Raw genomic sequence first — 26,640 nt, forward strand, 5'->3', positions numbered from 1 at the left:
GCATGAAAAGAACAGACTCAAGTAAAGTACAAGTACCTCAGATTTAGTACAGTACTTGAGTAAATGTACTTACATTCCATCACTGGCTACAGTCCTGGTTTTCATTGTTTATATCACTTATGATAACTCACCAAGTTTGACCCACAATAGACCTGTTTTTGTCTTTTTTTAGGGGGTCCAGGTGGTCTTTAGGGGGAGATAGCAGGTCAACAGTAGATGTCACATAGAAGTGGTGAACATCATCTGAAAGCTGGGAACCTGGAGATGTATCTTTGAGATGTAGCTCAGCGCTGTGTGTCAAGATGTTATAGTCATATATCAGAAATAAACATGAATTAAATAATTAAAGTAAATTGTGTTATAACATCAAATTATACTGAAGACGTACAGAATACTTGATAGAAGTATATATTTTTATAGTTATGAATACTGCATACATTTTTTTTTATTATGCTACTTTCACACACACATACAGTATATACACATGTATTAAACATTAAAGCACTGAAATGTGGGTTATAAAGATGCTCCAGCTGTGCTGTTTCTGCAGCAGCAGCAGGAGACAAACTGAGCTTCTGTAGTCATGCGGCACTTTTATCTCCTTTGTCTCTCCTGCTTGGTCTGCAAGGCTGCAAAATGAACACTGAGGGGGGATTTAAAATGCCTAAATTACAATAAATAAAACATAAATAATAGATAATAAAACAGAGATAAAGTGAAATACAGTACAATTTGTTTAAACCCACAGAGGTTGATTTTTAATTCTAGCTCCCAAAGACACCAAATATGTCAATTAGTGAGAGGATCAATAATGAACTACAGAATACAACAAAGAATCATCTTGATACTAGAACTTCTGCTCCAATTTGAACTATCCACTTCACTATTTTGCATCTTAATGCCAACTTTGCATAATCTTCTCCCCTTCACCTTTACTTCCAATTAACAGCAGCTGTTTAATCCCTGCCAGTCACCGTCCTCAAACTGATAATCTGCGTTACGTCCAAACTAAGATCAGAATCGTCCCCTCTGTTTTGCTCCCCAACATCATTTTGTTGTCGCTATCATCACATTTCATCACGTCACCCCTCCTCTCTGGCCTTTGCTGATCCTCTCGGTTTGCAGGTTTCCAGTGACTGACTCCCTCTTTGGGGGATTAGCGAGATGCTGTACCTCTTTGTTTGTCTCCAGCTGAAGGTGGCGTGCTCCTGAGCCTCTGGGATTCACATGTCTTGTAGTATTTCACCTCACTGACTCCCAAAAGCTCCACTGCTGCGTTCTGCGTAAGATTATCTATACGGTTTCTTATCACGTGCCTTCACTCATCATGTGTTAGAAGCAAATCTGAGCGCCGCAGAGTGAAAGGAGGAATAAACTCGTTGATTTGACTTTCCTTTTGGAGGATTATTCTAATCTCTCGCTGGAGAAGTGTTAGGGATTTGATTTGGATGTATTTGTAAAGTGACTAAAACGAAAATAAATGTAGATGTACAGTTGGTATCTGTTTGTTGTTTAGCCATGCAAGCAGCATCACTCTGTAGGGATCGTGATGTCTGTCACTTTTGTCCTAGTCTCTGCATGACTTATCTCCACATCGCTGTGTCAGCGCTAAAGAAAGCTCCACACATGCTCTGACTTCTTCGTATTTCTTTAAACCAATCACAATAGACCCTTTTCACAGCAGACATTTAGGCTTGTAAAAAACAGGAAAAGCTTAGGATAAATAACGCTCCAAACTTGCGCTAAATTTTGGCGAGGAAAAACTGTCATGGCCATTTTCAAAGGGGTCCCTTGACCTCTGACCTCCAGATATGTGAATGTAAATGGGTTCTATGGGTACCCACGAGTCTCCCCTTTACAGACATGCCCACTTTATGATAATCACATGCAGTTTGGGGCAAGTCATACACTGTAAAAACATAACATAACATTTCATAACAACAAACGTAACATTTTTTTTAACATTTTTTTTTCAAGAAATTTTACATTTTTTGTCTCTATTTCAAAATAACAGAATGTTTAATTTGTGATTTATATGTAAATGGTCTTAGATTTACAGTATTTTTTGTAATCACAATCGTAATTATCTGTATTTAAGCTTTTCTTGATAATTTTTAAAGATAATTATTCTGTGTTTTAGAGGTTTATGACTCTATTTTAACAATTAATTTATGTTAGAAGAAAAGGATTTCATGGAAGTCTAAAAATATTTCTTGTAAAAATACAGATTTTTTTTGCAAAACTTCTGAGAGTTAATGTAAATTTGGGCTTTTGCAACGTAAAATTACATGTTTCATTTGTGATTTATATGTAAATGGTCTTAGACTTACGGTGTATGACTATTCTAACAATAAATATATGGTAAAAGTAAAATATTTCTTGTAAAATTACAGTAATAAAGGCTAATTATATAAAGATAATTACTGTTGTTTTTTACAGTTTATTTATGTTAATTAACAGACAGTTTTAAGTTTTCTTCAGTATTAAAAGTAATCCAGTGATAGTTGTCTGTACATGCATGTGTACACTGCAAACAGGAACTATTAATAACTAATTCAGCATACGTTTAATGGTGCCAAAATGTTAACAAATGCAGGCAAAAGAAGTTGTAGCCCACAGCTACCTGACTAACTGTCTCCATGGCAACAACATACTTCCTCTTTACATCTCCCAATGCATTATGGGAACCAAACTTCTAAAACTCCAGCAAGACAAAGAATAATAGTAATAGGAGTGACAGATGCCCGTAATATTCATTTTAATGTTGCACTATCAATATTTAAAGGAAATTATTACATATTCAGGCAGCAGAACTTTGTTTTTTATTCTTCCTCTCCTCATTAATCATCTCATGACTTTGACTTAACTCTGCAACTCTATATAAATTAGTTAAAATTAGTTCCACTTCAGTGAAATGGTGCTTATTGATGCATCAGTTTAACACTCAGTATTAATGTAGAATATAACTAGGGTTATATTTAAGGGTCAGTACTTTTCTTTTCATAGTTTAAGTGCAATTTTGAATGCAGGAGTTATAATTAAAATGTTGTTTTGGTACTTTTACTTAAGTAAAGGTTGTGTTTGCATCAGTGCTTTATTGTTACATAAATAAAATATCAGTAGAATATTTGTTGGTGGTATTTGTTATTATCATTACTACAGTTATAAACCACAATAGATCCACAGCCATGCCATGTAAACAGCTACCCAACGTAAACTAAATGTCATTAAATCTGACAATAATAAACCTGATTAACATATAATTACAGTTATACGATATTAAGAGTGCAGTGCTAAGACATAAAGACGTCCCAGCACAGTACAGTCAGTCATTTGGGAGATGTGATATGATCTCCCAGTCTGTCAGGAAGGAAACCACCAGTAAATATTTAATCAGCAATTTGGTTTCGCCTTTCAAATATTCATGAAATCTAATCAACTTAATCACGGTGTGATCGTTATTTCACAGCGTAATGAAACTCCCCGCCACTTCACTCAAGCGTGACCAGGGTGGCTGACTTCATGGCGCCGCTCTCAAAAACAATAAAAGTAACACACACACACACACACACACACACACACACACACACACACACACACACACACACACACACACACACACACACACACTGATGACAAGGTGGGTGAAAGTAGACTGGAAGGAAATAAAGAGAAGTCAACAGGGAGAGAAGGAAAGAAATTAAGTGTGCAAAGTCTCAATACACTTTACAAAAAGCAGCATCCAGCGCATTAACACAGAAAAGACATAAGAAAGGGACGAAGGAAGAGAGAGGGGAAGAAAGAAGGAAGGAAGGCCAGGAAAGAAACTACAAACTGCTGCTCCTGTTTCTAATAATAACATTATTTTGGCTGCAGGGGCTGAGAAGAGTTAAAGAGACGGACACATAAATATGCAAATTCTGTAATATGACACAAATGTCCAGATGGCTCAACAATACATTCGTCATTTATGGTGTACATGCAGCCAAAGAGAGAGCGTACCTGCAGGCTGCAGCAGCTCTTTACGCAGGAACAGTGAGATGGATCTAATGTACAGTATAATGTTTGGCCTGAGGAGCGCACAAGGAAGCTGCTGTGTCCTATTTGCTGGGATGTTGAGCTCGTTTTGGAGAGCAGTTCATTGTGTCTGCCCTGTGGGATCTTAGCCACAGGCTGAAATACAGTACAATCTATCTGTTTTTCATCAGGCGCAGTAATAGCCTCTCTGTTGTGTCTGCATGATGCTAAAGTCTCACATCCAGGCTATATCTCACCTTAACAGTTCAGATGTCTGGAAACAGCAGGAGGAGATGATGGACATGTTATTATTCTATCACATGGATGCACACATCAGAACGCTGCACATTTCCGTGTAAATTAGTGTGTGTGTGTATAATCTATAATCCTATTTCTAGGTCTTCATCCAGTTGGCATCAAATGTAGTCGTACATATTGCTGTTTTCAGGGTTTTGAGTCCTTTTTTTTTTATTTCAGAGGAGCATTGAAATTCCAGAAACAGTCAATTTGAGGCATAATATTAAATTCTGAGAATAAGGGTATTAAAATGTAGGAACTACATCCGTTAGTTTGCCTCTGGTCTTATCTATCTGGTGGTCCTTTTTCAATGCTGAATCTTATTTTCGATGCCAAAACTTACTGTCACTGTTCAAGCTCCATATTCTTCCACCGCTGCTCATGTCTGTACGAGGGTTGTCAATCGATTAAAATATGTAATTGCGATTAATCACATCGTTGTCCATAGTTAATCGCGATTAATCGCACATTATTTATCTGTTCAAAATGTACCTTAAAGGGAGATTTGTCAAGTATTTAATCCTCTTATCAACATGGGAGTGGGCAAATATGCTGCTTTATGCAAATATATGTATATATTTATTATTGGAAATCAATTAACAACACAAAACAATGACAGATATTGTCCAGAAACCCTCACAGGTACTGCATTTAGCATAAAACAATATGCTCCAATCATAACATGGCAAACTGCAGCCCAACAGGCAACAACAGCTGAGAATGGTTTAGTAATTTGTTAAATACTGTTATCTGCTACTGTTTTCTTTTACTTTTTGAGTCATGACTTTTGTATTGCTCAGTTTACCTTAACAAGCCCCTCAATGCTGCATTATAGGAGACATGGGACTCTGGCGGCTCCAAGAGGCAGTAAGACGTAACTGTAGTGGAGGCATTCAGAATGCACACTAACAGATATGAACAACATCGCAATTTTTTTTGCACAAAATCTGTGTCTTGTCTTTAGAACAAGTCAATCTGTAGAAGTGTAAAGTGTAAAGAAACCAAACATCCGAGCCACAGCATCAGTAGACGTAGTAAATATTGCTACAGACAGATACTGACAGTGAAACACACCTTGGTGATTGCAGACGTGGGTGAATATTTTACAAGAACATTAGAAAATATGACATTTACAAACCTATTTGCATCATGAATGTAGAAAACTGTATACATTTCTGAACATTTTAAGACCGTTAATCCAGAATGAAACCTTTAGACTCTAAATGTAGAGCTTTATCCGAGTTGAACCTACGTGACTTCTTGATATGCTCAGCACTGCAGCTGGCACTGAAATTAATTTGTTCCCTATCAGCTCCTCGCAGACGTTTAGATAAGATATCTTCCAGTGAGGAGCTGGTGCGTGTAGAACGAAGTCGATCAAAAGGATCTTAATTACAGCAGAAAGCTGAAAGTCACTCTGCTTTAAACAAAACATTTCCATCTGATGAGGAATATCTGCGTTATTGATAAGTGAAACCTGCAGCGATCGGCTCGTCGTTGAATTATAAACTGATGGTAGACTTGGTGCTGTTTGTTCCTCTGTGGGGAATCAAACTGTCAGAGGCTGCAGGTCTTAAACAGCACAAAGTTTTATCATTTCATTCTGAATTCAACCTCCAAATTAATATTACATAGTTAATAGGGCTGTCAAAGTTAATGCGATAATAACGCATTAACGCAAATTCGTTTTAACGCCACTAATTTCTTTAACGCAACTTGCGATTTTTAGCATTTTTTTTTGGCGAGGAAAAACTGTCATGGTCATTTTCAAAGGGGTCCCTTGACCTCTGACCTCCAGATGTGTGAATGTAAATGGGTTCTATGGGTACCCACGAGTCTCCCCTTTACAGACATGCCCACTTTAGTATAATCACATGCAGTTTGGGGCAAGTCATAGTCAAGTCAGCACACTGACACACTGACAGCTGTTGTTGCCTGTTGGGCTGCAGTTTGCAATGTTATGATTTGAGCATATTGTTTCATGCTAAATGCAGTACCTGTGAGGGTTTCTGGACAATATCTGTCATTGTTTTGTGTTGTTAATTGATTTCCAATAACAAATATATACATACATTTGCATAGAGCAGCATATTTGTCCACTCCCATGTTGATAAAAGTATTAAATACTTGACAAATCTTCCTTTAAGGTACATTTTGATCAGATAAAAAATGTGTGATTAATTTGTTATTAATGCCGATTAACTACGGACAATCATGCAATTTATCGTGATTAAATATTTTAATCGGTTAACAGCCCTAGTGTGCATCTATATTATTAAGTATACTCCAGTTAAATGCTGATTTGTCAGGTTTATTAAGTGCAGTACTCAAGTAAAGGTACTTTCCATATGTTTAAAGGTTGGGTGATCATTGGGTCAATGTCTAATGTGGCTTCTATTGAACTTTAATCTTCTGTCTCGCTCCCTGTCAGCTATTTGCAGATATTAATCCTCCACTAGAGGTCACTCTTTACACATGCATTCCACTATCACATACGCAGGTGTGCTTTACTGCAATTTACAATATACAAATACACCTGTGGGATGAACTGGTCACCCTCACTGATGCTCTTGTGGCTGAATGGGTACCAGAAAAGTGGAGGCTGTTATAGCAGCACAACATGTTCAATAATTGCATATAAGTGTCATTTGGTGTTCACATACTTTTTTCCATGCCATGACTGGAGTGCAGCTAGCTGACTAACATAAAGTACATCAATGCCCTCTGACACCAAGGCCTATTGAAAGAGGCTGGATGACAGTCTTGAGCTATGGGGTATGACACATGCGTAGTGTAACTGGAGCTGTGGTCTTGCGTTGCTATTGCCTCAATTTTGGCAAGTGCAGACTGCGCATGTGTTATACCCCAATAATATGACACGACGATGACGCGTGACATCTCCTGTTTGCACCTTCCTTGTCTGACCCATGCTCTGACCTCATGAAACACATTGAGTGACAGCCCTCTCATTTGCATAATGAGGCATAAATGTATAAAGAAATGTAAAAAGAAATGTCTAAAGAAAAGAATACAGAAATAAATACGTTTGGGGAAATAAATAAGAGGTGAAATCGTGCATAAATAAATTAATAAATGCATAAATACATAAATAAATGCGTAAATAAACGTTTTTAATTGAAATTATTGTCATACTCTTGTGGTCTTTTTTTTTTTTATTGTGTTTTTTTAATTTTTTAATTTTATGTTGGTTTTGTTTCATTTCTGTTGTCCTTTTATGTTTGGCACACTTCTTTGTTTATGTTTTCGCAATGCTTCTTTTGTATGTAAATGTTTTCTGCTGTTACTATGTATACTAAAAAAAAAAAAACTTTTTTTCTTTTAAAGTTGTGACTTTATTCTCGTAATATTATGACTTTTTCTTGTAAAGTTATGACTTTATTTTCGTAATATTACGACTTTTTTTCTCTTAAAGTTGTGATAGATAGATAGTGCTTTTATTTTGAAGAGTTTCCGGTCTCTTCGGGCTAACTCCCCTCGTCTTGACGCAGCGCTGTGAGAAGATGTTTTTGTAGGTGAGATATGTTTTAATATGAACGTGTTTTTATCGGGTTTAACCGCCTGTCCTCTCCGGTTTTGTGGAGTAACTCGGACATGAAGCTTTAAAGAACCGTGTCGTCAGCTTAGTGAAGCGCAGAGTCGACATTGTTGTTGTTTTATCCATCGGTTAACGTTTCTTCTGCGGGTTAGCTTGCTAGATGAACGTTCCGTTATGTCACCAAACTCCCTTTAAAAAAACATAAATTAACACATATTTGGCCAAACTGTAACATTTCACACGTCGTAGAACATAACGGAAACATTTTCTGAATGTGTCTTTGTCTTGTGGTAAATTCGGCACATATTATTTAGTTATTTGTTATTTAATAATAACCAAACCTTGTAGTCTTTCCCCTCAATCGCTCTAGCTAACGTAAACCAGCTTGCTAACGTTAGCTAGCTACTAAAGTGGGCATACGTTTGGTTTGAGCCATGTCTGTGTCTAGTTAATTGACTTTTGGTGAATATAATGCAGGCCGAATATATCCTTAGACATCACCAATTTAGGAAATAGTAAAAGTTCGATCAAATGTGGGGGTTACATTAAGCTACAAAGAAAACAATCTTAAATGTATAGATCATTAATGGGGTTCGGCGACATTTTTTCTGCATATTTTTTTTCATTTATTTAACGCCATGTACTGGGGCTCCCACTTTGAAGGCATGTGTGTAGGGAAACAGTACAAGCAGGGAATGAAATCAGTTCAGTTCAGTTCAGACAACTTTATTCATCTACATTTTATTTTATTATTTATTTACAACAGACAACCAATAATTAGTTAAGTCAAAGGAAACATATTAAAGGCATGGGGCAGTTGGAGGGACAAGTTACAATAAGAACCATATAAATACATAGGATTATGGCAATAAAAGCCCCAATTTCACCAGCATTTATTTTCTGCACAAATGTACATTCACTAAATATTCTCAGAGCTACTAACTCTTCTGCAGTGTGGAGTGTGCGCGCATGCACGTGAGAGTGGAGTGAAAGAGTGAGAATGAGCGCGGTGTGTGAGTGAAGGCAGGCAGGCAGAGGAGCAGAGACTCCGGTCCTGGAGACCAAAGCTACGGTCTCCCCTGTGTCTTCTGGTCGTGGTCGGGAGGCTGAAGCAGGAAGAGTTGACACTGTTTAACAGACAGGCTTCACTAGATAGAACTTTGTGGTTTTGGTGCTTCCGTGTAGTTTGTGTTGGAGTCTGAACTGCGTAGTCACACGCGAGCGCGCATATGCGAGCGGTAAATTTATACTTTAAAAAAGTTACAAACAGTCCCTTTAAATAGTATTTATATTACCAACATTGTCTTTTTTTCATCTCGGGTAATTTCACAGGGCAGCACAAAATATGCTTTGCAGCAAACTTGAAATCAGTGGGTTGATTTTGTGCATAAATCCACACATATATAACAGTTTTATATCTAACTGTTTTATATCTATGCATACATCTCAGTCAGTACATATTTTTTTTTTTTTTTTACAGTAAACTTTTTTACGCTTTTATTTTGAAGTGTACTCTTCCGGTTTCCGTGCAGTTCACTCTGCAGCTTGACGCAGTTGTTTTGAAAACAGCGACTGCTGAGCAGCTGAGCACTGCGGTGTTTCTGAGCAGCGTTATTATCCGAGCAGCCCATCACCACACTCCCTGGACTTCTCTTTTCATTACCCTCGACGACTCTTCCTCTTTGCTGGTTTTTTATTATTATTTTTTCATGCACATCTCCAGGGATTTACACATAAATATAATCACTAAATGACAGCCTTGCTCGCCTGCAGGGAGGACAGCTGGTGCGGTGATAACATCGGGAGGGGGTGGGGGGGTGATGCCCTTGACTCTGGGAGGATGAGTTAGGAGGAGAAGAGGGGGGTGCATCATTTAATGAACAGAAAGAAGTGACATTGTGACTGTGATCTTCATTGGCAGGGGTGTCAGGGATGCGCTGCAACTTCATTTCATCCCTGCCGGCCGAGGAGGAGCAGCAGAGTCCAGCTGAGAGCAGCCATCTCTGAGTGGAAATGTGCATCTGTAGGGAGCCCTGGAGCTGAGGAGGCCTGAGCGGTCGCCACCTCCGGATTACATGGTGGCAGGAGGCAAGTGTGCATGACAAGATAAACAAAGGCTGTCCAGCCTGCGCTGCAGATAAGCAGTGAGTCTACTTCCCCTTGGCTTTTTTGGGGCCTCTTTGTGTGCCAGACTGTATTTGTGGGAGTAGATGTACCTATTAATAATTAATGCAATGGGCAGCAGCCCCTGAACTGTAAACGTTGGCTTGGAACTGGGGCGGTTTATTCTTCTACCCCCTTAAAGAAAGGTGACTGGGAATAATGGCTGACCACGAGGAAGCGGAGTTGTCAGAGTCCCTTCAGAAGGAGGACGGGTTTTCCAGCAGCGAGCTGGAGGAGCCAGGTACGGACTTCAAATGTAAAAATTTGCCTATTTTAAACGAAGAAGCGCCTCAAGAGGAAACCTTACTGGCTAGTTCGGTGTCCATAACGGCGGAAGAGAGCGCGGAATTTATCCAGCTCCCGGCCAAGACTGAGTCCTTTAAGGCCGAGTCCCCGACGAGAACAAACTACCTGCCAAAGCCGGGGAAGTCGGCGCTGAACCGGCCGAGCTCGTACATGGAGAACACGGAGAACCGTAGGAGTAAAAACATGGTGAGAAGGAAGCCCCCGGGGTTGTTCGCTTCCAGGCTGGCTCGGATTAGTCTGCCCATTAGGAAGTACCTGAACGTCCTCTTACAGGACTCTCGCTGCTTCCTGTTCTGCATGTGCTACCTGACGTTCATCCAGTCGCTCATGGTGTCCGGCTACCTCAGCAGCGTCATCACCACCATAGAGAAGAGGTACAGCCTGAGGAGCTCCGAATCAGGCCTCCTCGTCAGCTGTTTCGACATAGGGAGCCTCCTAGTGGTCGTCTTCATCAGCTACTTTGGTGGGCGGGGCCAGAGGCCTCGATGGCTGGCGGTGGGCGGGGTTTTCATCGCTGTAGGCGCCGCCCTCTTCTCCTTGCCTCACTTCATCTCCCCGGCCTACCAGATCCAGGAGGTCAACTCGTCCTTCGGCAGAGAGGGCCTGTGCATGAACAGCAACGCCAGCGGCAGGGACCGTGTCGACATCGCTTCCTGTCCCAGAGACCAGGAGGGCAACGAGCACAACCTGTACGTGGCGCTGTTCGTTATCGCTCAGATCCTGGTGGGCATGGGGTCTACGCCCATCTACACGCTGGGACCCACCTACCTGGACGACAACGTCAAGAAGGAGAACGCCTCGCTGTATCTAGGTAAGAGTTTGTGTGAATGTGAGAGGAAGTGAACACGAGCCGCCGTCCGCCAGCCAACCTCTACAGCTGCTGATGTCACTGAGTAGTCATTACTATCTAGTTTAAATATGATCCAATCGGTGACATCACTTCTGCAGTGATTGGTTTGGATGAAAAATGGCAGGTGTTTGGGAAGCAGTAACTTTTGTTGTTATATTCATGTTCTCTGTAATCTTGTTAGAATCATCTGACATTCACATCCAGCGTGATGCAGCATCTGAAAACGCGTCTTCAAAGAAGCTGCGTTACAGCTCTGCTGAACCCAGCAGCGAGTGCAGCTTAAACCTGAGCTCAAACTGCGCTGTGTCGCGAGCATAGACTGCTCATCTCCGCCGGGAAACAACATTTGGTGTAGCTCTATTGTCGTCCGGGTGGAAACAGTAGGGATTATACACACTGTTCAGTTCCAGAAACAGGTTGAGATAACGAAAATGAAAAAAAGTGTGATAATTGGCCATGAATCGGGAGAAATATGGGAGAATTGTGACCCCAGGAGGAAAGGGGCAAGTATGCAACGAGAACCCAAACTAACCAAAAAAACAAAACTATACAATAAAATACAAGAAAGGAAATTTTCCACAGTAGGCGTTACAGTTCTGGGGACTCTTGATCTACATACCTTCAGGAGCGTTTTTCTGTTTGCATTCGCACCGACAGTAGGAACGCTGAAGTGACGTTAGCTGGCCGGCGTCGCTCGTGCACATCTCCAGCTGGGTGATTGCCGAGCGGCTAGTTCGATACGAGCTCTCTTAGCTTTTTGAGTAATATAAGAATAAATTATATACACTACAGCTGTCAAAGTTAACACGATAATAATGCGTAATAGGCTGTGCCTATATGGACCATTTTCATGTTGAAAGGGCCAAACACAAACTGTTGGAAGCACACTGTTGTCTAAAACATCATTGTATGCAGCCCAAAGATATAAAGACTGGTCTGCAGACAATGTTTGACTGCACATACATTCACCATTTGCACACAGCTATGTGCGTTTCAGCAGCTTGGCAGTTTGAAGATGAAACTGCAATCAGCATGCAGCACCACATTTGTCCTGTCCCCAAACATTTGAACTTACTGAGTAAGCCATAGAGCTATGCTCAAAGGCACATCAGCAGAAAGGCTGACAAGCAGGAAGTTGAAAACATCAGCAGAGAGTTCCTGTATTCCCTGTTTTTACAAACACCGTGGCCTACATGTCAGACACTTGCTCCAGATATCTCTGTGGCCAGATCGACGGTGTGATCCTTCCCTTTCCCTTTCACATGCTTCCCCACAAGTTCTCGCCCCAGTGGACTCAAACAAGGTAAAGCCTAATTAAACCAACAAATGAGAGCAGGGTTATGAAAGAGAGTGGGGGAGGCGGAGGGAATAGGGGAAGGTCTTATATGCATTCCTGTCGTTGGGGGGTGGGGGGTTAAAGTGAGAGTCCCGCAGAGGCTGGGCTCTGGTCCGAGCCCCTTTTTTCTTCTTTTTAAAACAAGCAGTAGCAAAAGGAGAGAGGCTTTGATCAGTGGAGCAGCCGGTTGGTGGTACGATGTCACCTCGAAAGGAGTCTGGAGTCCTCCAGACGGCTCCGAAGCTTAGAAATTACAATAATTACAGTAAGAAATAGTAAAGAAATGTACCTCTTTTTGGCTGCAATTAGCAGAATGCATAAGGCTATGCCATCTGGCATGGCCATTTTCAAAGGGGTCCCTTTTATATTTGCATAAAACAAGCATATTGGCCCACTCCCATGTTGTGTTGACAAATCTCCCTTTAAGGAACATTTTGAACAGATAAAAAATGTGCAATTAATTTGCGATGAATTACGATTAACTATGGACAATCATGGGATTAATCAAGATTAAATATTTTAATCGGTTGACAGCCCTAGTCAAAGTGCAAGAAACAAAAATAAAACAAGATTTGGAATAGTGTTGGAAAGTAAAATTAAAATAAAAGTAACTATAATGTTGAAATCGCTCCCAGACACCTGCCAAATGTTGTTGAATATTTGGCTACGGATCAGTGGAGCAGCCAGTTGGTGGTACAAGGTTACCTGCAGGGCCTTGGAAAATATGGAGGGTTAAAAAAATGATTTCAACAACATCTCGGTGGTTAGAAGTTCTGAAAAAGTCTGGCTGTAGTGCAATGACGATTAGATTTTGACCGTTTTTTTGGTTTGTTTCAATGTCTCTCTCAAATTTCCTAGCTTTCAGGAAGTCTGATAAGAGATCACTGAAGTTCCCCTTTATTGTTTCCTGTATTATGAGCAAGTTGTAAAAAAAAAGAAAAACCCAAAACATTAAAATCCAATATTTAAATACATGTTAAAGAACATTTTGTGAAAGAACATTGTGTCCTTGAACATGCTTTGGAGCCACAATTATGCCAACATGATGTTGTCTCAGTGAACTTGAGCATCTTACGTATATATCTTGTTGTAGAGTTGTCTGTAACCTATTCATGTCCAAATAGAATACCTATAATATGAAAATTAGCATAGACATGTACAGATAAAACAATATGCTCAAATCCTAACATGGCAAACTGCAGCCCAACAGGCAACAACAGCTGTCAGTGTGTCAGTGTGCTGACTTGACTATGACTTGCCCAAAAACTGTATGTGATTATCATAAAGTGGGCATGTCTGTAAAGGGGAGACTCGTGGGTACCCATAGAACCCATTTACATTCACATATGTTGAGGTCAGAGGTCAAGGGACCCCTTTGAAAATGGCCATGACATATTCACTAGCGTGCATATGTGTTATTATAGCGTTAACTTTGACAGCCCTATTTTAGATTTTGAATTATAATCTGTGTGAACAAAATGTTTTAATTAACCTTGAAATGATCTGCACGGTGGTGCAGTGGTTAGCACTGGCGCCTCACAGCTAGAGGGTTGCAGGTTCGAATCCGGCTTGGGACCCTTCTGTGTGGAGTTTGCATGTTCTCCCCGTGTTAGCGTGGGTTTTCTCCGGGTACTCCGGTTTCCTCCCACAGTCCAAAGACATGCAGGTTAGGTTAATTGTGGACTCTAAAATTGCCCGTAGGTGTGAATGTGAGCGTGAATGGTTGTATGTCTCTATGTGTCAGCCCTGCGATGGACTGGCGACCTGTCCAGGGTGTACCCTGCCTTCGCCCAATGTCGGCTGGGATCGGCTCCAGCCCCCCCGCGACCCCTAACGGGATAAGCGGTTGCAGATGGATGGATGGATTGAAATGATCTTTAGTTGTTGTTGGTCGTAACTTTATGTGCTCTACCAGCCACTTTGGCAAGTAACCAAAAAGTGTTTGTCTGTCTGGCGAGACCTACTTGACCAGTAAACTCTGGCATTCAGTTGCTTTTGTGACTGCTGAATGAAAACATTTGTTTCCCGGCCTTAACAGGCTACGGTCAGCAACGGCAGAGCAGAGCAGAGCAGGGTATCCCAGCCAACAGGAGCAGATACTGTTTGGCTGCAGAAACACGCTGGTGTGGTCCGTTGGTTTAATGGCAGCTGACAGCTTCTACAGTCACTGGAATGAGGACACCGTCCGTTAAAAACCATCACAGTTTAGAAAACACACAAACCAGCATGCTGGTAAATGTTGTGTCAAAGCTTAGTCACTCGTTTTTATTTTCCAAAGTAATCAGATGGAGAAAGTATGTTTTACATATAGTTGGCTGCTGTAGTGAAACTTATTTCTTGCCATACGACCAAATTGAGTTTTTATCATTTCATAATATCCATGTCGTCCTTAATGATTTACTTTGGGGTTTCATTTTCTGATAACATAGCAAGTTATTGGACTTTTTAGGCGAGAGGTTCTCAAACTTTTTCACATCAAGGAAGCCTAAACTGACACAAATTAGACCATGGACCCCCACTTGATAAGATTTTGTAATGTTTTATTACAGAGAGTATAATAAACCCACGACCAAATAGTCATAGATTCTGTCATTGTGTTACTTATGGATGGACTTATTGTGAAAATGAATTATTCCCCTTTTTGCTGGGGGCCCCCCTGGAACCATCTCAAGGACCCCTGAGGTCCCCGGACCCCACTTTGTGAACCATTGTTTTAGGCAACCAACTCAAATCTTGCATATCAAAAATCTTGGGTACCAAAATAACCTTAACACCCTCTCTTGTGTTTATGCACATTGAAAAAACACTGATCGAAATACCTGAAATTCAAAAGAATGTCAAAATATTGCAAAAAAAAGAAAAGAAAATGTCACTCCGGCACCGTTTTAATTGCGTCATCTCATTGCGTCCTCTCATTGCGCCCTCTCATTGCGTCCTCTCATTGCATCCTCTCATTGCATCCTCTCATTGCATCCTCTCATTGCGTCCTCTCATTGCGTCCTCTCATTGCATCCTCTCATTGCATCCTCTTCTTCTTCAGTGGTTTAATAGCACATACTATTAAACCACTGGCATACTCGCACAACAATAGTGTTCGCAAGTGCATATTAATTCAGACGTTAATTTCTTTTGCTGATTATCTGGAAATTCGGTTACATCTCGATGGACGTGACTACTGTACGGCAATTGTGAAATTTTGGCAGGCGACTAATCTGCTCAAGAGGAAGCATTAAAAAATGTGTTTTGAAAGATTTTTAGTTTGCAATTTGTTTAAAGTGCCTTTCAGTTTTTCCCTCTTTTGCCTGACTTGAGATCTACAGTGTGTCTGATTTTGACCATGAAGCGTGCACAAAGGGTTGACTATACACAGATAGGCCTCTTATGCTACTTAGCCTACTTAGGTTATTATGTTAGTGGTGGAACATGAGACGAGCGGAGACAGATGATGTCTTTAGTAAATCTGCAGCTGTACAGTGGATTCAGCAGACAGACCACTACTGTATTCATTTAGCCCACCGCTTCATCTCTGCACACACTTTTAAAATCACAGATTGATCGAGTGCTTAAGGTAGCAGAGGGGGGATTTCCTGGAACAGGCTCGCCACGCTAAACGTAAACCGGAAATCAATCGGTACCAGTTGTTTCGTAATCCCTTGTTAGATCAAAGGTTTATCTCAGCTGCTAATGGAGATAAAAGGTCAACCGGGAGGGAAATTTAAACTTGAGTTTCTGGTGAGTCTTAAGTCAGATGGCCGTGTCCACTGGGAACAGGGCCAGACCAGCAGCAACACAATGCAGCATATTCTGTTTGGGCCCGGCCCCGTCTCGAATAAATAAGAGCACGGGACGTCACGCCGGGACAAAGATGTGATTTATTCCCTTGTTATTAAACGGGGAATCCAACTGAAGACGAGCCCATATTCACAGCTTTGAAGCCACTTGATGTTTCTCACATTGTTTTAGTCGTGCTGACTATTTGTACTACGGCTGGGCGGGATGGCTTATCAATCATATTTCAATATTTTAAGGCTATGGCCTAAACACATGTCCAGAAGTATATGGACACCTGACAGTTGCACTCATATGTGTTAGTTGAATGTGGGCTATAATCAGCATCACTCTCCTGGTTTCAGTCTCTCCACCAGGTGTTTGAACCTGGCTGCAGAGATTTGCTTCAGCCACAAGAGCATTAGTGATATCCTTCACTGATGTTGGGTGATAAGGGCCAGCTCACAGTTTGCGAAAACCGAAATGAGAAGAGGTAAAGACAGGGAAGGTCTTAATTTTGGCCTAGTTTACGGCATTAGCACAATGTGTTTTGCCAGTATGGGTGCAGCACACTCGCTGTCTGTTGTTGAACAAACATTCTGGTCCGTTTTGGCCCTGCTTTGCGTTAGCCTACATATGAGATCATGCCCAAAGGCGTAACAGACATCCATTAGAATAATTCAGCACAATATTGCTTTGTAACCCCGATAAGAGACGCTCTGTTTGGCTTCCATGAGAGGCACTTGAAATTTTAATGTGCCAGCCCAGCTCAGAGATGCAATATGGTCCTGAACAGCGCCAGGTTGTGTTTGGCATGCTTTGTCATGTTACTGCACATGCAGACCTCAGACCTTTGTTAGGTTTTTTTGATGACTGTAGGTTGTAATTAAAGTCCCCATGAAACGGAAGTTAGAGCGTCTAACTACGGTACGGTGACGTATCTCACAGTGAAACAGAATATTTGAGTGGTGAACAGTTACAAGAGCGATTTAAATCGAATAATTTGCATTTAATTGGGCTGCCAAAAAGTGGGCGAGTTAGAGTTTAGCCCGATACGGATCTACAGAGGACTGTTGGCTCGGCGCCACACACAAACCTCCCTCACCTGTTATTAGATCAGGAGGAGGACGAGGGAGAGATTAAAGGGACACTTGGCCGATTTTCAACCAGCTGTGTGGTAACGTTACCGCAGTACATCATAATAATAATAAATTTGACTTATATTGCGCTTTTCATGAACTCGAAGACGCTTAACAATATAAATATGCAAATGAGCGGCGCCCAGAGCCCCCCCGCTCACCGGCAGAAAGCGTTTCCGTTGAATGAATCAGACCTCAGCCACATTGTTTTGGAAATGAAAACAGCGTTTTTGCCCTCTGATATCCAGAAACACATCTCTTCCAGTCTCTCTCCATACTGCTCTATTAGCTACTTCAATCAAACAACGTATATTGATCGATCCATAAACGATTGGCTAGCTAGTCGCCCATAGTCTCATTTGATTGGATGAATTTTTGAAACGCCTCTGAGTGCAGAATGAGTCATCAAACTTTTACAGGAAGAGAGCAAACGGGGATTTTAACAGATTTTGATGTAAAAATACTCTGATTCTGTTTTGTTTTTTTACATATATTTGGCATATAACGAAAAAAATGAACAATTAACACAGGATTAAAACTGGGAAAATGTATTTTTCATTTCATGGGGACTTTAAGAGTCTATTAAAACAACCACCCAAACCCCCCCCCCCTTTCTGTATAAGATATAAAGTCATGCAAGTCTGTACTGTGATTTCCTGTTTTCTCAGAGGTTAATCATGGTTTTTGAAACCCTTGCTATCACATTGGACTGTGTTTAAGTCCTGTGAGAAGCTTTATCAGAGTGATAATCAGACTAAATTGCCCCTTCTTTAATCGGCCTGATGCCATGTTCATGTCGCGGTTTTCTGTTTGGGTGGGGGAGTTATTTTGTTTTATAGTCGACCCACCAGCGTCAACACAGAAGCTGTGGTAGTTGCTAGGAGTTAACTTAATCTTTGTCAATGTTTGCATGTTGATACTTCTCCAAGTCAACTTACAACAACCGGTGTAGCTGTGTCAATCTCATCCATGCTGCCATTTTCTGCCGCTATGTTTCGTGGATTTAGCTGTTTTTCTAGCTCCAGCACAGGAAGGTGATGCCCATTTTTAAGCTCTGATTGGTTGGTTGTTTTTCTAAATGGGGAAACCCCCGTCAACGAGCCCAACAGCAGACTTACAATAGTTAAATTGTTAAAATAATCAGAGGTATGGTTGGTGAGTCAGAGGTCTGAAACCAGGCCATCACCACAGCGGATTGTTTCTCAAATGGAAAGCTGTTGTGCGGTGTGTGTGGTTGCGCTGGGCACCATTGTGAACTACGGGAAACAATAACAAAACAGGGTCAGTGGTGAAAAACGGGGAACCACGTTGTGCTGCAAGTAACTGATTATTTTCATTATCAATGGTATTTTTTTTTATACATTGACTTATCTTTAAGTTATAATTTTTTTTATCTGTAATTTTAACTGTTGAATATTAAAACTAGGGCTTTTTATCTGTTCTAAATGTACCTTAAAGGGAGCTTTGTCAAGTATTTAATACTCTTAACAACATGGGAGTGGACACATATGCTGCTTTATGCAAACGTATGTATATATTTATTATTGTAAATCAATTACCAACACAAGACAATGACAGGGATCCAGAAACCCTCACAGGTACTGCATTTAGCATAGCAAAATATGCTCAAATCATAACATGGCAAACTGCAGCCCAACAGACAACAACAGCTGTCAGTGTGTCAGTGTGCTGACTTGACTATGACTTGCCCCAAACTGCATGTGATTATCATAAAGTGGGCATGTCTGTAAAGGGGAGACTCGTGGGTACCCATAGAACCCATTTACATTCACATGTCTTGAGGTCAGAGGTCAAGGGACCTCTTTGAAAATGATTGGTACCAATGGATTCTTTAGGTTTTCTGGTTTCATACGATACCAGTATCTTCACTCTAACTTTAAAACTGAACCCGTTACAACCTAAACATCTCAAGTTGCGTTAAAGAAATTAGTGGCATTAAAACAAATTTGCATTAATGAGTTTATCGCGTTAAATTTGAAAGCCCTACTTAAAACTGTTGTCAAGTAATTTTCTCTCAACTAAACATTCCCAGAGGAGTGCATCTGTTTATTTAAGACGAGCTGCATTTTGCCCCAAATAATACAGGACCTGCAAGCTGAGGGCTAGAAACACTGTCATACATTGAGGACACTGAGGCTTCCAGTACAATGAAACATTTTCTCTCCTGATGAAGAGCTTCAGATGTTCTTAAAAAGCCTCTCGTCCTCCTGCCATGAGGTTTGGTTATCGTGTTCCCTGGTTTATCAGGGAACAGTTTGTGTTCACAAATATTGATCTAGCAGTGATCCGCCATGTGGAGCGCGTCAGTGGAAGCGTCTTTACACTACTCAGAGAGTTCAATTCAGAGGGCTTTTATCGGCTGGTGTGAGTAGACGATGAAATCAGAATGTTCTGCGAAGCTGAACAGCTGAAGGAGGAAGGCACTTAGACAGGCAGAGTTAGTGGGTCAAACACCTGCTGGGGTCACTAATAGCATAACATATGCACTCATGGTGTTGCCAGGTACTTTGGATAAAGCATTTACCAAATGGTCTAATTTTTGTTGACCTAAAAACCTAGACATCCATTTGGTCCACTTGTATATGTTGCAGAATTTTTTCCCTTTGCACTTCAGTGTGAAACAATTGGTCAATAGCTGGACCAAAGCCAGCCCACCTTAAGAGCCTGAGCCGACGTTATGCATAACTTTGGGGCTAACCCTAAGCAAGCCACGGGAGTTGTAGCATTTATTCACCGACAAGTATCCAAACTGTACACACACTGCACTGCTACGTTCACAGATTACAGGTTACTGAAAACGTAATACTTGCTCGCTCCCTCTCTCTGTCTCTCAACCGCACGCTCACTAATGTGACGGTGCACTCGGTGGGTACGAACGGTGCCGATACATCAGTGGGATGAACGGAGATGATATGCGGGTGGTGGTGTTGAATATAAACATGTGGCTATAAACTGCTTTTGTAGTTTGAAATAGACTAAACCTAAAACACTCTTTTTGAGCTCAGCTCCCTGTCACACCATAGAGACCGACCTCATCGCATCAATACAGCATCATAGAAAGTGCAGCGTCTGTTTTTATGACGGTATTGAAAATCATAACGTTGGGATTTCTAAATACACTGGTATACCGTAATACCGGCCAAGCCTTGCTGGAGCTAGCTGTCTGTAAGACTTAGTTTACAGTAGAAGCAGGTTTACAAGGTGGATGAAAATGACTTGAGTTCCAGTTGTCCTTCAGAACTTTGAATTCTTTACGAGTTAAATATGTGCAGCCTGAGCTCCTCAAGCAGCAAACTCTTGCATTTGCTCCTGTAAAAATCATATTTGTGTACTAAAACAGCAAAAGTATATACAAATTTAGCTTCCTGCCGGTTTACATCTCTAGTGTGTACAAGGAGAGGCTGATGTAGATCAGTAAAAGGTTTCTTGTTGTTGAGTTCCAGAAGAGTTACCGTTTGTCACCAGGCTGCTGATTACTCATCTCAGTATGTTCTTTTCCTGCAGAGGCAGTGAGAGACTTATTGTCAAGTGTAAACCACAAAATCTAGTTTGACATGTACAGAAACCAGTCGGCGAGCTAAAACAGACGCTGCGGTCTGTGGCTGCATCCTACATCCTAACACCGTGTCCTAACTGGACGCGAGCGCCCGACTATCGCGCCTCAGCATCGGACGCTCTCTGTCCACACTGAATCCATTAAATATGCACTTCTGCTACATCATGTAAACAAACCACGTACACATCAGCTGTGTGTTCCACATCGTACTGGAGACGTAACCGCTTAAAAGATGGGTTAGTAGTACATGCTTTCTACGTTTGTAGAACAGAGCAGAAACAGAAATCACACGTTTTATATTGTGATATTTACTGGAAATGACATACAGCCCGCCGTTGCAGCAACACCACAGCCAGGGACACAGACGGGTGCCGAGATCAACCAGCTCGTTAATTTGTGGGAACAACATGAGTGTTTATTTAACGTGTCTCCATGACTTCATGGCCAAATCGTTGCTCTCCACACACTATAGAAACAAAACTGTTAAATTTAACATAACATGTCATTATGTGTGGAGTCTCTCACATCTTCAACATCTGTTTTAGCGTGGGCCAGCCTTTACTTGGAGACTTAATTTCTTTATGGAAAGCCTGTGTTACAAATTTGGGTTGTACAGTTTGAAGGTCATGTCATTTATGGGGGCAGAGAAGGTCTAATGAGGAGAAGCTATCAAGTCGCATTATGGGAAGTGAAGATCCAATGTTTTTGGAGCTTATTCCATACCATGTACTAACAGTCAGATTTTGACTATTGTTTTTAAATATCTGTTTCTTGTGAGTCCCTTTCTTTATGGCACTTTAATGCTAAATCTCTGGAGATCACTCGGTGGTTTTAATACTTGTAAACGTTCAGCTGTAGACTGACAGCCGTGTTGTCCAGCAGCACGTTGAACACAGACAAACTGAGCATCAGGAAATTACTCCAAAGACCTGCAGTAAGCCTGTTCACAGATTTCATGGAGGCAGGGGGAGGCTGATTTCGGCGCTGGCAGCCCGTTGGGAAGTTGTAACGAGACAGTGCTGTGTCAGCAGGTTGCCATGACAACGCCGTCCGTCATCCCATAACATTTCATTGTTGTTGTTCCAATCATCTCGCCACGGTCCGGCCTGGCCTGGCCTGGCCTGGCCTCAGCTGTCTGTCTCTCCAGACACTGTGTCACATGACTTCTCTCTCGCTCTCTCTCTGCTGTAGTTTTATAGCGTGTAAAAACTCACAAATAAACCCGTCCATCAACTGGCGAAGATCTAATGAAACCTCGAATGAAACTTGGCAACTCCCGATCCTGATTTATGTTTTTGATTTATGTTAAATGGATTGAAAGCATACAAGCGTTGTGCTATGTTGATTGAGGCTCACATCTTTCTGAAAGCCACACACAAGTCATTTCAAAATTACATTTTCACATTTATTATTTATTTTATTAGCTTTTCCTCTGATTTACAGCCGCCATCAATCTCTTTTACGGCCGTGTTGGGGTGTGTGTCGCAGGCCCAGCAGGTCCAGACTCATGTAATCAGGGTTGTAGAGCGGCAGATGACTACAGATGCAGTAACAACAACATCATTGTGTGTGTGTGTGTGTGTGTGTGTGTGTGTGTGTGTGTGTGTGTGTGTGTGTGTGTGTGTGTGTGTGTGTGTGTGTGTGTGTGTGTGTGTGTGTGTGTGTGTGTGTGTGTGTGTGTGTGTGTGTGTGTGTGTGTGTGTGTGTGTGTGTGTGTGTGTGTGTGTGTGTGTCTGTGTCTGTGTGTGTGTGTGATGCAACACCTTGGCAGCACCAGAGTGCCGATAATCACTGTGAGGAACCCTGCAGAGGGCATTATGACATGGTAGGGTATTATTCAACACACCATTATTATTATAGAAAGTTGCCTCTCAGTTACGTGTACAGAAAGGAAGGTAAAAGTATGAAATGAACGTTTGCTAATTGACTACCTGCTCACCTCTACAGCTGCTGTTGCAGCCAGTTAAACATGACTCAGCACAGTTCAGAATGTGTCTTAAACCACATCAGACTGCTTGGCTGAATCTAGGTGTTGTATAACAGGCAACATATTAAAAAGGCACATTGTGTAGCTTCAGCTTATGTCTTTTGAAGTGGTCACTATGGACTGTCTGATGATACAAGTCCAGCTGGTCTATCCAATCTGAAACCTAAAACCATAGACATGTATATAAGAAGTAGACGTTGTCACCATGATGTCACCCATTGGTTTGTGAAAGTCAATTGATCGTTCCATTGCAACGTCGGCGCCCAGCAGCAGAGCTACGCTTCCGCCATTTTGGACTGAAAGTGAATACCGGACGCCAGTAAAACGCCCGCCTACAAAAGTAAAACAAAATTATTTCTATTCTATTGTCAAGCGGTGCCCAGTCGCCGGCCTTTACCACCAGCAGCCTGATCGTCTTTCATCCCTCTGCTGATGGTCTGCATCACGTTGCGTAACACGGCAGCCCGCCAGCCGAGGGTTTTCCCTCTTCTCCTCCATGATGCCGCTGGGTCCCCTTGGAAAGCCCAAGCTCTCAATCCCATCCCGATGCTTTATCATCCCAGGCTCTGGCTATCCAAGTCAGATGATGTAATAGTGTGGCGGGGCGAGTGCGGGGTTCAGGAACTATCCCTCTGTGAAGATGCTCTGCAGATGGGAAACTGCAGTGACCGTGCTGATGCTGTCAGTTTGTGGAATATCTTGGAGATTTGATGGGAAAGGGCCTATCAGTTAAACATATGATCAGTTTTCATTCATTAGGGCTGGGCATTATGGACAAAATCTTACCTCATGTAAATGTTGTTTTTCACAATTTGTGCTGACTTTATTAATTGACAAAATATGAATTAACAATTTTGATAATGCATTAATTGTTTAACTCATTTAGGGGCATTTTTCATTCTCTTTTTGCAGGTTCAGTCTGTTTTATTTCACTATAAATTGAATATGTTTGGGGGTTTGACTCAAACGCAATTTAGGAAATAGTAATGTCAATTATTTTCTCGTGTTTAAACATGTTATACTTTATAAAGAAAAAGCAATTAATGGTAAAAAATAATCATCAAATTGACAAAGAATGAAAATAATTATTGCAGCTTTAATCATGTTAATGCATAACAGTGGATCGTGGTCACATAGAACTCTTTGCTATTTGCTCTATATGAATCGATGTAGGAAACTTTTCTCATTAAAGTGTCAATTCACAAAAAAATAATTTAATTTACAAAAAAAACTCTAGCCCATAGATTTCTATTACCATCACTCTTGAGGAAGTACATAGCGGTGCACAGTGCGTGATGCACGTGTACGTAGCGGCGTAGAACTCCATGAAACGATCCATTTAGCTGCTACCGTGTTCCAAAAACGAAGCGATCTATAGCTGATTATTTTAAAAAGCAAAATGAGGAGAGAGAGGTGGAGGCTGGTGGGGAGGGGAGAGACAACGAGAGGTTACGAGCGAGCCAGTGTCATTGATTAATACCATGCTGTACCCAAAAAAAGGATGCATTAGTGTGTTAGTCCTGCTAGTGTTATCCAGCCGTGATGGGAGATTTGCTTTTATGTGGTCGTATATCTGTCTCTGTGATATCCGCCTCCACCACAACACAAAAGAGGTCAATAGAAATAGGAAAATAATGTCACGTTACTCTTGATTATTCCCAGTCCTTACTGTCAACAGTTTTCATTGCTACTATTTCTGCTGAAGGAAGTTTCTCTGGTGTGGGAGACACCTGTTTTATTCCCCACTAGCTTCCACAGAGTAGCTGCTAGTTGTTCTGAGGTTCATTTAAAAATCGAAATTTAAATAATACACTGTATGGAAATAGTCTGTTATAGTGGCCGTTCAATCCCCAACAGAGACTTTTCTATATACTTGTTTTCTGTACGTGCAGTGTGTTATTCCAAATAACAGAAGATTAGATTTTCATTTAGTCCCCACAGTCAGCCATGACAGCTGTTGATGCATCACTTACGAGTTGTCATTTTATTTTGAAAAGCACAACTCTGGTGATTAAAAATTCTACACGAGGCGACTTTGAAACTCCTGCTGACATGAACACAGAGCTCCCAGTGAGTTCCCAGGACTCTGACAGTTAGATAACGTCCAGTCTGGTCCAGTGCCTGGCCCAGCTTTGAGTTTTTAAGTCACGCCACTGGATTTTTGTGTTTTTTTGCTTTCAACTCCAGCCAAGGACTCAAAGATGTTAATTCCCTCTAATTGGAGAAATCTTATTCTCAGCCTCAAGCAGGCCCCTTATTACGCGGTCATATGATCTGCACACATGACCCACACACATGGCCTTTTGTACCCCGCTCTTAAAGCTAGATTAGTTTGATTTGAAGCGTTACATAAGGGTTACAGATAGGTGTTGAGTTTGGGTAATTGAAAAACTTTGACACAGAAGTTGACATACAGTTCCTCTCAGACCGATGTTGCTAAAATCATCTTCATAAGACACAGTCAGTCCGGGAAAGTGATGAGGATGACACCTGAGCAAAAATCAGGGATCACACCTACTGGTGCTCTTTCTCCTGCCACTACGTGTGTTTTCCTGATCACTCCTTTTAGTCTGTGGAGGAAAAAAGGAAGGACAACACAAAGGCATTTGTTTTTATGCTTGTTTATTGCAGCTTTAAAGTTTGATCTCTACTCTTATCTCGTTTCTCCTCTCCTCTCCTCAGCCATCATGTATGTGATGGGAGCACTGGGTCCAGCAGCTGGTTACCTGCTGGGAGGAGTCCTCATCGGCTTCTACGTGGACCCCAAGACCGTCGTCAACATCGATCAAAGTGACCCCCGCTTCATCGGCAACTGGTGAGAACAATCTGGCTGCTTTGGGCTGGTTGAAGTGTAATATACAGAGTGTGATTATTGAAGCATAAGAATGAAACAAGAGGAGAAAAACTGCAACCAATAAAGACAATCAACCCCATTTTAAATTATACTGTGTGCAAGAATCTACCAAAATGCAACATCACTTTAAACACATAAGATGCATGTGTGCTCTTTAGGTCATGTTTTTTTTTTTTTTTTACATATCTTATATTATTGTTATATTTTTTTATTATATTGTTAGTCATCTATTTCCAGCTCTCAGTGATGCCATCCTCTAAGTGACAGCATAACCAGTGACTCACTAGCTAACAGCCGCTGGCTTCCTACATGAATTATAGGTGATGATAGCAGGAAGGGGATGGATGAGTGTACCGGTGATTTTCAAGCCTGATGACAGTTTATTTATTTATTTATGTGCACAATAATGAGGCACAGAGATAAAATGGTACCAAGTTCAGACTAAGAGAAGTGTCACATCCACGACTGACTCGACTGACCTCATCTGTCTAGGTGGAGCGGGTTCCTGCTGTGTGCCGTGGCCATGCTGCTGGTCATCTTCCCCATGTTCTTCTTCCCCAAGAAGCTGCCACCCCGACACAAGAAGAAGAAGAGGAGGAAAAAGGTGAGCATGGACGACCTGTCCAGCGACGACGACGTCCTCAAGGAGAAGACCAACAACAAGAACCAGGCGGTCACCTCATCCATGGGCTTCGGAAAGGACATCAAAGGTACCGGGAAATACTGCGACGTGCCGGCAAAGGGCTGCTGATGTCACTGATGATGTCGTCTTTAAATGTATGGTCTCTCA

At 41.4% G+C, this 26,640-nt stretch overlaps 1 pseudogene; it reads left to right on the plus strand.

Annotated features, from left to right (window-relative positions):
• The first annotated feature begins 9,312 nt into the window (after window positions 1-9,312).
• The window catches only part of LOC141776452 (solute carrier organic anion transporter family member 5A1-like), a 34,194-nt pseudogene continuing 16,866 nt past the window's right edge, over window positions 9,313-26,640 (plus strand).

Source organism: Sebastes fasciatus, chromosome 11 (assembly GCF_043250625.1).
Source record: "Sebastes fasciatus isolate fSebFas1 chromosome 11, fSebFas1.pri, whole genome shotgun sequence".
NCBI classification, from domain to species: domain Eukaryota; kingdom Metazoa; phylum Chordata; class Actinopteri; order Perciformes; family Sebastidae; genus Sebastes; species Sebastes fasciatus.